Below are 15598 nucleotides of genomic sequence, written 5' to 3' on the forward strand. Positions count from 1 at the left end.
GCTCTCTCAAGGACTGAGATGGCATCCATGGGAAAATGGCCTCTGATAATCTGGACGTCAGTACGTTGTCTTAGAGAGGAATCATAGTTTCATCACCAGTGACCTGACCCTGTGGTCCTGTATGAGTTCCATAAATAAAGTTTATATTTTTTTCCTAGCTGTATTACTTGAGGACCCTAATCCTGACGTTTGGTAGATATCTCAGTATATGGAGTGCAGTTTCTCATGGAATTTCTGTCACTATTTGATCTTTACTCTTGTTTTCTTGACCCACAGTGATGTAAGGAAATGAGTTTCTAGTATATGAATGCAATTATTCTTGTTTTCAATTCTAAATGAGCACCTCCTTTTTTCACAAAAGTATAGAATTTTAAATTAAGAAATCATTGAATATGCATAATTTAATTATTGCCAGGAACATTCTTTTCAAGGTAATGATGCAAGTAAATTTGTAAGATATTGGTCCTATTAGATAGTTATACAGGATGAGTCTGGGATATTAGCAATAAAGAAACTTCATTGCTAATGTATTTATATACTAATACAAGTTTCTTTATTGATAAGGTGAATAATTTGAGCAAGCTCTTTCAGTTTTTCTCACTCTAAAATGTTCTCAGTCTAAAATTTTCTTTTCCTGAAGCAGAGGCCATTTTTTGACAAAGCCTACTATGCGATTTGAAGTACATATACATTTCTTCCACCTTATAACTTTTAACAGACAAGAATATGTTCCAATTAATAGTTTACTTAGGTTTTGCCTTACAAGATTCGAGGATATAGAAATAATAAGTTTTCCATAGAGGTATAGATCAAATTTTTTAAGAATAATTAATCTATGATGGATAGGTATTTCATAAAAAAGGCAGACTTAAGACTAAGTTTAGGAATTTATAGTAACATAATGAAGGTTCTGATATGTCATGTAGGAATTCACCTGTTTAACTTTATTTTAATTTTTAAGAAATTTGTTTGACCATAACCCCTCCACCCACCACCAAGAAACAATCTTTTTGAGGATTTTGAGGATAATCTTTGAACATTTTGTACCACCACTCAGCCAGTGAGTATTGATTGGGCACCTACTGTGTTGCTGGACTAGGTGTAGGGGTGCAGTTGAGCACATTTATCAAAAATTTATCCTCTTGTGAATGCATAGCAATAAGGAAACACTGGTTTAGATTATCTGGTCTTATTTAGTAAGATACTTTAGTAGAAATATAATACTTATTTTTAAAAAGCCATGACCAATTTTTCTATTTCCACTGATCATAATCTTGACATACTATCTGATCTGGAGAACTTTATAAATGGACTCTACCGTTTCACATTGGCAGTATTTATTCATTTCCTTGTCTTCTCTTACACATTTTATTTTTTGGAGTTTTTATTGTTTAGATTGCTGAAACTGATTTTCATGAGTGGGAGTGAGAACATGGGTGAGAAGAGCAAATTGTAATTGATTTTTAATATTTAAAATCAGATTATTACATTTAAAAAACCTACTCCCACTTAGTTTTTACTGTAGGGGTTCACTAAGTATTTTCTTATGCAGACCTATCATATTGACAAGATATGTTTTAAAAAAATTAACTTTTAGTTTAAATCAACATCTAAACTTAGGTACTCTTTATACAGTGGAAGGTTTTTAGAAGGAAATTCAGACTCCTCGTCCGCTTTCCTTATAAAAATCTCAATTCTCTCAAATTCAAAATACTAGTTGCTTAGGCAGTACTGACTATTTTGTAGTATAAGGGTTATTTTATAAAAATTGACTTAATGGACATGAGTTTGCCCAAGCAAGTGCCACTTGTACATTGTAAATTGTACATGTAATAACATTGCATATATCAGAATATATATTCACTTGACATATATATGTGTGTGTGTGTATATATATGTATATATATACACACACACGTATATATACACACACACACACACATATATATGAATGAATGAGGTGAGGGATGGAAACCAACTTTTCCAACACAAGATTATTTGAGCTATTTGACAGCAAGTAAAATAGATTATTTATTACTACTTTGTTAACGGGTTAAAAAAATATAATACCTGAGGTAGCAGAGTTTCTTCTTATTTAATTCTAAAATAAGTACATAGTATCGGTTAATTTGCTTCTGGTCTTGAAAAACTGACAGTTCCTAAATGAGTCTGTTTTAATTTTGATACATATTAGGGATTACTAAAGTCTTGTCATAGTTTATATTTAGTCTCTGATTTGATTTTATCCAGCTCTTTAAAGCAGAATTGTCTCAGGGTCTGTCTCTTGTAGCTGTTTAACACTGAATATTCAGCGGACCCCTGACAAGGCTTTTGAGCAGTTGGAGAGCTGTGAGTAGTGGCTGACAGGCTGGAAGCATCTCCATGGAAAACAACCTCATGAAGTGCCAGGTTCAGGAGCATCCAGTGGTAGTTTATTGGACAAGGCATTTGAAACCTACTAAATTAATCACATTTTCCTTCCCTCCTCCTCCTTTCTTCTTCCATTTTCTTCTTCCCCTCTTTTCATCTCTGAACACTCTTTTTCTACTTGCCTCTTTTTCTTCATATTCTTCTCTTATGTCATTGAATTCTTTCAGTATCCCTCATCTGATCATAATAGAAAGTGATATATTTGATGAAACGTATTGTACTAATTTAAAAAGCCATTTTAATTATTTTCCAATTTAACCTTCTGTCTTTTCATTTTCTTCTTTAGTAATGGACAACTTTGCCTTTTTAATCTCTGTTGCCTTGTAGCTTGCACCCTGGGATGTTTTATATTTGTAATTTCCTTTTAACATAAATGTTACAATGGCAGGATTTAGGAATTTTATGAAACATAGTAGATTTTTAACCTTGAATGCAGTAGGCATACTATAATGTGTCTCCCTTACTTTTCTTTCTAGAACTAGAGCTCCATTTCCCCGTCCACTGTGTTTTTGGCTGTCTTACGGGATGCTAGAATGGCCTACCTCCATGTATTTTGTTGCATTTCGCCATTGCTTCTTGTGTTCTGTCGGGGAATTTTGGTGATTCTTTTCAAGCGCTACCTGAGCTCTGTGCTAGTTGTTTCCCTTCCCCCAGGGTCCCCTGCTCTCTGGCCCTGTCCCCACTTCCCTAGCTCTGTCCATTGACAGAGCCTTGGGTCCCTTGATGGCTGCCTCTAAACCCTTTTGAGGGCCGGAATATTCCTCCCCCTGCTGCTACAATTGAGCCCAGTGCTGGGTACCACGTTGCCTTCTACACTTGCTTTCAGTTGTTAAGGCTTCCCAAGCTTTGGCTGTGGCTCAGTGATCCTGCTGGCAAAACCCTGGAGCTTTCCTAGCCTCGACACTCAGTGGTAGCAGCAGGTGTTGGGATTTCTCCAAGCCCCTAAGACCCTGGGAGCAAGAGAATGGCCGTTTGACATAGACCTCAGGAATTTTCAAAGCACCTCGAAACCTCTCCAGAAGATATGTAAAGGTAAGATTCTGATTTCTCTAGGAAGCTGTTTAGAAGCTGAAACATGGGTTCAATGTAGACTAAATAGCATTGGAATCTATGAAACACTTTTTTCTCCTTCACCATGTGCATTGTATATACCTAGTAAGAGAAATCTTATTGAGAATTGAAACTGTTAAAACAGATAAAATTTATTTTTCCAAAGCCTGTATTCTGTTTACCTCCTTGTCAATGTTTATAACCAAAAACGTTGAAGGATTCTATCCTCAAATTCTTCAACCCAAATTCCTAAAGCCATAATTAATTCAAAAGGAGTAAGGAGAGCAGCTGAGATGTTAGTAGTGGTAGGGTGTGTTATTGTCCTGTGTCAACTACTACTGCTTAGCATTCTAAATGTAGCAGTCTTTTTTGGGGGGGCTTACTTTCAGTTTATTTTTTTTTAAAAAAAGGGGATTATCCCCCTGCTTGTAGTTCTTTTTCGGGGAAAAATATTCCATATGGGTATAAATAACCTAGATGAAGGATATACTTGTGTGGGATGTTTGTGTGTGTGATGAGGGGTGGGAGAGAGATCAGTAGCTTCTGAGAGTGAACAATGCAAGGTATTTCTTCAGCATTTTAGCTTTTGTGGCAATGTTTATTTATTTATAACCCTTTGTTCTTCACCCTGCCTCCATTCACAGGCATTAATCTGTGAAATGGTATTAAGATACCTCTGCTAATGTGAGATCTTTGGCAGCCTTACTGTCAAATCACAGCTTCTTCCCTCCCCTTGTTTTCAATGGACTTAATCTCCTCATTGATTCCCTATAGTTGGAATCAAGGCTATTAGCTACTGTCACACTGAAACTCTTTCACTTCAATAACTAGAAATGTAATGGAGGTTTTAAAGATGAAAAAGAAGAACATTTACTAAGAGCTTTACAAAATGAAAAATAAGATTTTTGATAGTGCTTATTTCAGATGTTTATTTTGAAAACTAAAACGTGTTCAACAGAACATTTTATTTATACTTGAAAATACCTAAGTTTTATTTCCTCTAGAGGGAATGTTTTTAAGTCTTTCTGGTGTAGTAAATTTGGTAATAGATTTCAAATGTAAAAATAGAAAAGGGAAATTTTAATGCTTTCATTCTTAATATTGATAATGAGTTTGCAGTTTCTGAAAGTATATGGCAGAGTGTGAAGGCAGGAGTTTGCCTTACTCTCAGGTGGACCTACTGAGTGCATTTTCTCTCTCATTTTTAAAATGTATCTGGAATTCTTATATTCTCCTGGGACAAGAGATTAAACAGAATATATATATATGTATACACACACATAATTTTAAATGATTTCATTAAATATTAAGATGAAGTGATAGATTGAATTTATGGATAGTTCTGAAATTACTTTAAAACTTTAACAAAATATTTTTAATGGAACATAGTGAATTAGTGGCATTTATTATATTTAATATTTTATGGATAAAGTAACTTCACAAAAGCAGGACACAATATAGTAATATTTAGAGTTTAGTGATTCCTTTGGAGAGCATGCAGAAAAGGTACATGATTTCAAAAAATAGTGGTGCCATAAAGGTCTTAAAATTGAGGACCAATAATTAATATCTGAAGCCCAGGGCCAAGGCCAGAATCCAAGTCACTGAACACTAATCCAGTGCCCATGCCTCTATGCAGTGCTATTTACTGAAGTCGCAATGCTTTTGAGGGGCCACCTTACCAATGTCTGCAGAGTAACGAATGGATTCTAGGAACTGCAGAGATTCTCTTCAGCACCAAGCGTGTCTGAGCATGGCTGGGAAACATGGGCTTTTTGTGCATTGTAGCCTGGTTGAGGCCATTAGAATTTCTTTTTTATTTCTGCCTTGTTTAGTGTGGATTTTATTATAGTGGGATTTTGAAAAGTACTGTTGAAGAACCATTAAAATATTTTCTGTTTGAAGGGAGTATAGAGCTTCTGGCATGTCGTTTATTTCAGTTTATGATCCCGTAAATTGGGTAATTATCTGAAATATTAAATTGTTAGAATTGAAAAATTAGAACAATGTGCAAATTATAGGCAGTTTGTTTTCTGTTTGTGCTAATAAAGGTAGTTTATTTTCTGTTTCTAAGTTAAAATTTTTAATTGACTTCCACTGTTTCCAAACTTGAAAAATTCCTTAGCTTGCATCTTTAAAGATAGCTATTTGTTATATCCTAAAAGTGAAATGAATGTACATTACATGTGCTTGGAATTATTTGATATATTTATTAATTAAATGCTTTCTGGTCCCTGACTTAAACATATTACTTGAAACTCAAATTTTTTCATGACTTTACTGGATACCTGCCATCATTAAACAGGACCATGCTCTGGGCTCCTTCTGTGTGACCTCTTGTGACCCAGATCCCTTGCATGATGTCTGAGATGGACTCAGTACCCAAAATGGACCTAAGGAAAAAGCTGTGTGCAAAATTAAGAATGTAAACTATGAATTCTCTTTTTAGGAAGGTTTGAAAAATAGTTGGAGTATTTTTGGTACAGGAATTCATAAACTGATTTCAAAAAAAAATATGAAGCACTTATTCAAGGAGAGTCTTAAAAGTCTTTTGTTGGTTTTCAGAATAAGGTCTTAACCCCAAGCATTATTATCCCTGAATGTTTCTGCCATAACTCAACACATAAGACTCGTGCCTCTGAATTCCTGTGTATTCTTTGTCCTCTCTTGGAGAGTATGAGAGCTGTCCTAGCCAGTGGGCTATGAGCAAAATATTTACAATAGATATTGAAAAATGTCAAATGTAAGCCTTTTATGAGATATTTTCTTTGTTATAACAAATAAACCAAAGTTACCAGCCTTGCCAGGCACATCCATGCAGGAAAGAAAGAAGAGGTCTGCACATGGTCTAAACAACTGAGAGGACAGATCTCAGGATGAGCCCAGATACCGACATTTTTGATACGTTAGAGGAGTTTTTAGACTTCAAAAATAAAAAATTCCTGTTTATTTATTTTGTTATATGGAAATAAAAGTTGGGTGGATCATAATTATTCAAAATTAAACTGATCTCTGTAGTTAATAATAACTTATTGATTACTTACCCCCTCCGATCCCATTAAAATAGTTGTGTCATTTATTCTTTACAAAAACACCTTGAGGTATGTAATGTCATTATTTTATGTTTACCAAATGAAGAAACTGAGGCCAAGAGAAGTTAAATAACCTGCCTGAGATATCACAGCTGGATATTAGGATTGGAACCCAGGATGTATGGCTCCAGCATTCATCCTCAGAGCCCCTTATTAGCTGTAAGCACTGCCTGGGAGTTCTCGTTCCCAAATTCAGTCCTCAGCCTATTTATGGCAGAGTGCCAACCAGAAGCATCTGCCTAAACCTCTCCTGACTCAGTATGGGCTACGGCTGTTCACGCACTGGCCATTTGACCTTGGAAAGGTTATTTCTTATTATCCTCTCTCAGCATAGTCCCATCTGCTCTAAAATATCAATAGTATTATCTCTTGTGAGGGTTTTTATGAATATTTAATTTAATGTAATGAGACAATGTATGCCAAGCACTTAGCACAATGGCTGACATATAGAAAATAGCCGATAAATTGTTGATGTTATTACGTAACTTCCCCAAGGTCACACAACTAGAAAGTGATCGAGTGTGATCGAGGTCAGAATTCAGACCGTGTGTGATTGGAAAACTTAAATAAAGCAAGCACACTCTTTCCATAAGCAATCACAGCAGCAGGAACCACAAAGCTTAGAGTCATGTTCTCTCTGAATTCACTGCCTTTCATCCCTAACCATTCCTTTTATGAGGAATAAATCACAATGTCGTGTATATTGATGAGAAAAGTAGTATAGTTTAGTGGTTAAGGGAAAATTCTAGAATAAAGGCTGCCACGGATTGGAATTTCAGCCACATACAAACTGTAATATTAAGCAAGTTATGCCACCCTTGTAGGTTTCTTTACCTATGAAGCTAATAATAGTACCAATTCTATTGGGTTATTGTGGATAGTAAATTATAAGTTCCAAAAATGGGGCAACATAACTCATTTAAGGATGTCATGGTCACCAAAGGGTTTGGTTGCCTGGCAGGACGCATGGGGTGCCTGGGGCTCCAGCCGGGACACAGGAAGGGTCGAGGCAGATCCCCGGAGGTGGACCAGGGAGCTCAGTGTCCAGAACCTTTGTAATGACTGGTTCTGGGACCTGGCAGAATTGAAACGGTCATTGTGGCCCAATTAGTGAATGTATGAATAAAGTATTTCAAATAGTTTATAAAACTTTCAAGCAGAGAATATATTTCAAAAATTAAAAGCTTTCGGAGTCCATTTCCATTTGCTTTTCCATATATTTAAAAATAGCACTATGCCAGAGACCTGAGGGAAATGAATCTGTACATATGTCACTAATGCTCCTGTATAAAGAAATTACCAAAAAATGTATACTCTTATTTAAAGAAGTTATCAAAAATACAGTTTTAAATATGTAATATAAAATTATAATTTGTAATATATGACTATAAAATGAAGAGCTTATGTGGATGATGTGGGAAGTCAGAGTAAATCGTAAAGCTGAAATATTTGTGGGGGATAATTGGTAAAATGTTGAGTTTTTTTTCCATTGTAAATTTTACTGCTTTTTTAATGTATATTGCCCCAAATAATAAGATTAAAGCATCTTTTAATCAGTCTATATTAAAAAACATAAACCATACTGTTGATACTCAACATTATACCGTAATTGATACATACCAAAATGATATTCAACATTATCAACATGAGCCATTATGTCGATACTCAAGTTGCTATAAAGGTATTTTTTGGTATCTGATCAGGTATTCTAACTATTCGACATGATATATTCAGGCCAGACACAGCAGCTCCTCATGCAAACCCAGGATATGTGTGCTGGCACCTGAAGGATGGTTGTTTAGAAAACTTCAACTGAGAGTTAGAATCAAACCAAATGTTTCCACGAACACTTGTGTCTCCTTTGTTTGAAAAAGACCGTATGTCATGGCAGAGCTTCTGTAAAATATTAAGGTAGTGTGGATCTTTTCAGAGTATCTCAAGATCAAACTCGTAAATCAAGTGCTAAGTTATCCCACATTTTAAGGATTTGGCTTTGAAAAACACACATTGATGTGAAAGTAAACAAAAAAATTGAGTTCAAGGATGAAAAAATTGTCATGAACACATATATCTTATTTTATAGAAAGGTAGGGTTCTTCTATGCTTTTGTTTTCAAATGTGCCTGTAAACTCTTCCTCTCTTCTCACTCAGTCTGTGTATACAAACATGCATACAGATGGAAAACACACATGCGTGCGCACACATGCACACTTAGAACAGGAATTGCAAGATGCTAACTCTCTGCCCTCTCTCTCATCACGTTTATGGCTCTGCACCCCTGAGTTATGTGTGGCTCCAGTACACTATTTGTGATTTGGGGGTAGAAACACCCTGGCAGCGCTTTACTTTTGTCCTTGTTTCTTCTTTCCTATTGGCCGCTTTTAGTTTATCTTGGCAACCCCATTGTGTGAGGTTTAATTAGGTACTAAGTTTGAGAAATTCAGGAAGCAGTATGTACTAACTTAGAAAAGGTAAACGCGTTGTAAAATCCTTTGTACATGAAATGACTTGGGTACCTGAGTACTGGTTTCTCTTCTCCCAGCCCTTGCTTCAGACCTGTGCTTGGCTGTTTAATCTGGTCTGTTTTATCCTTTGAAAAACATATGAAGCAGTGGTACAAATAAAATCAGTGGGATCTCTCCCTGAGGAGAATTTTGTCATCAGAAATAAAAGTGTCAATGCTGAGGAAAAAAATGATATAAATAATGTGAGTGGTGTTTGGTAATCATCAGCACTCTTGGCTGTTTATCTGGCAATCAGCTGTCGATGTATGAATTTTTTAAAGAATCTTGCAATTAAAAAAAATTAAATTTGCCCCATGGAACAAGCCAAATGAATATTTAAGAATACTGTTTTTATTTAGATGGTCAGTTGTATAGTTAAACCACTATATATGTGTTTATGTATGTGTGTGTTTATAATACATTAGACATAATTGGCAGAAACTAAGTCTCACACCATTTCTAAGTAGAAATGCAAATATGGTAGTATAGCTTTCCAATTAAGAACATTGTCTCTGGAGCCAAATAACATAGGCTCAAACCCCAGCTGCACTTACTTGCTGTTTGTGTTTCCTTGGATAAGTTATTAGACTTCTTTCAGATTCAGATATCTAATCTTTATAGTGAGGAGAATAAAAAAAACTATGGAATTATTTTGTGGATTAAATAAACTAATAAGCTTAAACCCTGTAGAGCAGTACCTGCCATACGCAAGATAAATTATGATAAATAAATTATAATAAATAAAGTTTTTGATAAATTATGATTTTTTTTTGCTATTGTTTTTGTTTTATGCCTATTTTCTAAGAAGTGGTTATTTAGCCTCCTGTCTTAGATGGTAGGGCTGATGGGAACTGACATTTTTATAAAAAGGTAAAACTGAGAGTCAGTGAGAGTTTCAGTCCTTTTTCCTTTTTCCTCGATCCCTCCATACCTTCCCCTCCCTGCCCACCTCCATTGCTGTCATCTGCTCTCCATCTGTGAGTAGGTCTCAGTTTTCCGTGTTAGTTCCGTTTGTTCATTAGATTGCCACATATGAGTGAAATCATACAGTATTTGTCTTTCTCTGGCTGGCTATTTCACTTAGCATAATGTTCTCCAGGTCCATCCATGATATTGCAAAGGGAAAATTTTCAAAGTCAGGATTGAAGGATTGAGCTTATACTTTCTTTTATGTAATTTTAGTTTCAGAACTGTGTTGACATATTTGCAAACAAACATTTAATAAATTCTCATGTAGCAGAGGGGTACCTAACTGTACTATATTAAGAATACCATATGGAAATGGACCCCTTTTAAAAAGGACATCTTAGCTCAGAGCAAAATTTAAGTTCATTATAGGACAAAAAATATTTTTAAATATCTTTACTGGGTTGAAAAGTAACAGGTTAAAAATAAAGTTAATTGTTTTTTAAAAAAATGAATTGTTATTTTTAAAAATAACAGAACCTCAGATTGAATTAAAATTATCCCTTAATTATGTTGTTATAATTTTCCATTTCAAAGGAATTTTCCTTATGTTTGTCTCCAAATTTCATGTTAAAGTTCAGATTTTACGCCTAAGTCTTCAAATAGGCTATTTTCTACTTACAACTCTAATATTCCAATTCTTACAGAAACAGTTGGTTTCTACTTAGGGTTCATAATGTTCTTGGTATTTATGATATATTTATGATAGAAGCCAGGATCTTTACTATAGAAAAGACTAAAGATCATGTAAGAAGACTGGACATATCACTGAACTTTGACTCTGTAATTTGGTCTCTTGTGATTGAGTCTCTTGTGACAGGTCTCCCTTTAATCACCACGTTATCGTTTTGCCTCCCTAAATAAAATATAATAGAGATAATGCACAGCACAGTCCCTTTTATAAATTCGGCTTCATCTTGTTTGTGAAATAATGCATTTATCTAAAAAGCAGTGTACATGCACATTTAAAATTACACTGTGAAAAGTAAATTTTTTTCCGAATCTTGCCCACTAATGACACAATTGTATGTTGTTCTCATGAGCACTAAAATTGAAAGTATAATTATTGTTTTTATAATATAATTGGTAGGGTAAATTTTAATCCTTTAGAAGAATAGTAGAGTGGGAGGAAAGAGTCCAAACTCTTCCTTTCCTTCAAGATAAGTCATAAATTTTAAAAATCAAGATCATCTTGAAAATTTGTTCTACAATTTTGAGACTGATTTCTATTGCTCAAGAGAGTTTAATAAACATGAAGAAGATAGAATTCACTATGTCAACACAGTATATTATTTCCTCAACAGCTAGATAAGTCAATGTGTGTTTATTGAATAAATGAATATGTTCTGGTTAAAATCAATGAGTGAATGTGTAGATGAATGAATGAATAAACTTAGTGGTAATACTGTCTACTTCCTGTTTATTATTTTTAGGAAACAATACTTATTTTAAAGTATAATAAAAAATTCACTGAAAGAAATTCCTTATTTTCTCTTGTGGTAATAGTGAGTTATAGTAGGATGAGAACTTTGTAGGTTATAAGATACTGTTTCTGTAAGTTGAATTATCCTACATTTACAGAGCTTTTGGAAACCATTAGCTGAGAATACACAAATTATAAACAAAAGGGCAGTTAGTACTAGTCTAGAAATAAACATTGGTCCATGTAATTTCATCCTAAATAAATAGAATATGGGTTTTAAATAGAAATGGATTAAGAAAAGTGCAGTGGTTTGGAAGAATTTAGTGTTTTTTATCCCTATTCGCACTTGGTTTTGATGGTAATTGTTATTTAAGGATCACCTTGCACTACATATTTTTAAACATTTAGCCAGCAGTGGCGACGCCCAAAAATATATTAGGTGTCTTTGCTGACGAAAGAAGGCTTTGGGTTTGACACTGCCATGGCAGGTTTTTAACTACGGGAGGAAAAGTCTGAGGAGACAGGATAAATATCCCTATGAACTTAAGTAAGGCTTGGAAGTCTTAGGACATTATGGAAGCCTAATAATCCTCACTAAAGCCAGGGAACTGAAATAGAAATAAACTGGGGTGGGAAGTTGCAGAGAACGAAGAGCCTTTGCTGACAGAAAAGCGAGCTCACATTAGCATAGGTACTGGCAATCACGCCCTCTCTTGGGGCTCATTCCCCAAGAATGTATCCCTTGTGCTAAATAGAGTGCTTGGGTAAACACACTCTGTAGACATATGAAAAAACTCGAACAACAGTTCTTCAGGGGTACTATGTAATTATTTCTAGCTGTTGCATTTATTTATCTTGGTACCAATTTATGGAGCAATTTTTGACTTGTTTTACCTACAGTGTCTTATTTCATAGCTTGCAAAAGGACATAAACAACATTTAAGAAAAATGCAAACATCAGTGGCTTTATTCAGTAAATAGAACAACTGGAAACATTTCATATTATTTTGTAAATGAATAGTTGTATGTAACATTATATTCATGGCAAGTTAAAAAAAATTTAAAAAAACAGAAAAAGAGTGGAAACTTGGACTTCTGAATAAACATCTTATCAAAACACTAGCTTTTGATTTTATCTGAGCTTTACTGTAGAAAGTTTTTTACTATTTCTTCAAGCCTAGAGGAAATTACTGAACTAGAAAAGCCGAATGTTATTTTGGACTAATCTTTTAGTCATCCTAATAATAGGGAATTATTTAGTTCTTATTTTTCATAGTAGTCCTTCCTGAACAATAAGAGCCACATAGCCCACTCAAGGATATTTCAGGAAAATTGACATGATGCTCTAAAAGAAAAAAGTACTTAGAGAATGAGCACATAAATGTTTTGCATTATGCTACTGTTTTATCACTCAATTCTCAATGTGAGGAAGGTTAGCTGAAAATAATCTTGAGGTTTATAGTTTGGATGATGGGGGATGGGGCATTGTCGACAAAATATATGTGTTCTCTTTTTATGTTGATATATTAAATATATAAATAGTTATACTACATCATAGTGATAAAATATGATATTGATGTTTTTCCTTTTTAGGTGAAATAACCAGGGAGCAGATAACTGATTTGTTGGGAATGGTCGATTTTACAGAAAAAGCATGTGAAGGTCATTCACATGGAATCTGGCAGGGCCGTGTGGCAGGATAGGGCTGTGTTACGGTCAGAATGTACAGTCAGAAGAAGGGGTATAGAGACAGGTCTTGGTGAGCTCCAGGTAATCAGCAGTCAGAACAGAGAAAAATAAGAAAGCGACAGAGAACATGCAGATTAATAAATAGTGGGAAAGGAAGATGGTACGTTATCAAGAAAGACAAAAGAGAAATAAAGTGGTTTCTGGTGCCAGATGCCACAGAGAGGACAAGAAATGAGAAAAGGACACTTGGTCTGGCAGTTGAGAGTAACCTTTGAGAAAGCAGTTTGGGTAGAACTGGGAGGGAGGAGGTAGAATCCTCTGGGCAAACCAGATTCCGAGATGAGTCACTAGTAAATTGGAAGGTAGGTAGTAGGAGTCAAGTTTAGACAACTCTGTAAAGAAATCCAGTAATAAAAAGAAGAGAAGATGTGGATGGCAGTGAAAGAATTCAGCAGGAAAAGATTGTCATAGAAAAGTGGAGGTTTGTTCCGCTAGTGGAAACATTATTTCTCCTGTAAAGGAAGCCATAGGAGTCACTGGAGAGGAGGAGAATGAAGATTTCCTGAAAGCAGGGATAAGGGCGAGTACTATGTCTCAGAGGCTTGAGAAGGGGTTAAACGTGGTTAGAGAGGTTGGCCTTAGAAAGGTAGCCGAACCCCACACTTGCTGGGGGGCACCGGGGAGCAGAAGTGCTCAGCCAGGAGGATCACTGTCCCCAGTAGCCCCTCCTCCGGATCTTCAGTTTCACTTTGTTTGTCGCCTGGGTGGCTCACTGCCTTGTGTTCACACTCCTTTGTGTATTGCTTTTTAAATCCGTCAGTTTAACTTTGTTTGCTTGTTGTCCCATCTTGACCGGAATGTTTGTGAGGGCAGAGGACGTTTTGCCCATGTACACATTGCTTAATGAGCCCGCTTTTCACGCAACCTCCTCATGTATTTCACTAGCATCAAAGCCTGTGCTCTCAGGGGAGAGGCTTTGCAGCCCGGCCTGTTCATTAGGGTACAGTGCTGAAGCCTAATAAGCTATACCTATGTGAATCTCAAAAGGTGTTTCTAAAAGAAATCCTTAATTTCAAATGACTGGGAAAGGTTGTGAAATCAGACTTTTTTTTTCCTGGTTGAAAAAAAAAAAATTACAACATAACAAAACATAACTTAGAGCTCAGAAGTGGATACTTCCAAGGCCAGATAAAAATTTTAACCATAATTCATTGTGGAAAGTGGAATTTTACTGAAAATAATTACAAAAAGACAAACATTTGCTTTGCTAAATGCTGTGGTTTACACCACTGTTTATATCAACCAAATAAAATTAGGTGATGTCCTTAACTTCTCATCTGATCTGCACTTTAGACACAAATCCCTTGGTCAGAATAGTTAAATTATGTTTTCTGATTCGTTCTTAGCAAAAGTAACTCTAAGCAGAAGTTCAAAATAAAAGGTTGTCTTTGCCTTCAATTTAGAAAACATAGTAAATATAGTTTTATTTGTTTATAGGAAATCTGTTACTATTTGTTTTATGGTTGCTACTAATCCATTTTCTTTACTTTTTATATAAGTGGTCATCTTTTGACAAAAAGTAGAGCTCCTTAGACACAAAACAATTACAGTTATTGTTCTCATGGTTTTAGACCCAATATTACATTGAAAGTGAAATTTTATATGTTTAAATTTCTCAATTATGTAAAGCTATAAAGCTTATAACATATGCCACTTGATTTCATTCCTCCTGAAAATATTTGGTTTTGTTTCTTTTACCAAACAAGTGAGGAAGGAAAAATTGAAGAGTGAGATAAGATCTCTAAGTATAATGTGGCAAATGACAACCTTCATGTGTTCATTTTTTATGTTTTTATTACTGTTACCCAAAAGTAATTTAAAGCACTGATTGATCATGACTATTGTGCAATTGCACAAACACCTTATTTTCTTCTGAAAGCTGCCAGGAAACTGTGAGAAGGTCCTTTAATTTCATTGGAACTCTAAATTGAAGCGCAATTTTTCCCTGGTCCACCCCTGTAGGGCCACCTCAAATGACTCTTGCGTCTAGACTGTTCAGCCTCTCTGGAGTTGTGTACACATATCCCACTGTCTCACGTTTGTACTTCACATCATTCTGCTTTCTCCTAAAAGCCTTCCCACTCTCGTTTTCTTAATTAACAACTACCTGTCTTCTAGACTCAATACCAGTGACAGCTCCTCTGCGGAGCCTCCCTTGGACTTTCCATTCCCTAGAGCACCCTACTACACTGGTTTCTGTTATAATTGTTTACCTAGGGCTTTCGCCTTCGGGGATGCAGCCAGCACTGTGAACCGTAGCCCTGTGCCTATGGTGGCTAACACCACGGCGTAAATGCTCATCTAGTATTGTGGGAATGGCTGCATGTAGAAAAAGCTGGGTGTGTGATTCTCCCCAGGCTTTTGCTCCTGCAGAAATTTTTATC

General features: G+C 35.4%; 1 protein-coding gene across 14 annotated transcripts in view; it reads left to right on the top strand.

Moving 5' to 3' along the window:
• MBNL1 (muscleblind like splicing regulator 1) overlaps positions 1–15598 on the top strand; it is a 166356-nt gene that overhangs the window by 62568 nt on the left and 88190 nt on the right. The window contains exon 1 of one of the 14 annotated variants that reach the window (XM_054579759.1): positions 1932–3462. The exons of the other annotated variants lie outside the window; for them this stretch is intronic. The gene's annotated coding sequence lies outside the window, so the exon portion shown is untranslated. Of the gene's footprint in view, positions 1–1931; positions 3463–15598 lie in introns of those variants that run through there. 14 annotated transcript variants of the gene reach the window in all.

The sequence above is a fragment of the Pteronotus mesoamericanus genome, unplaced genomic scaffold (assembly GCF_021234165.1).
Source record: "Pteronotus mesoamericanus isolate MK-2021 breed Mesoamerican mustached bat unplaced genomic scaffold, CSHL_Meso_final contig_116, whole genome shotgun sequence".
In the NCBI taxonomy this organism is placed as follows: Eukaryota; Metazoa; Chordata; class Mammalia; order Chiroptera; family Mormoopidae; genus Pteronotus; species Pteronotus mesoamericanus.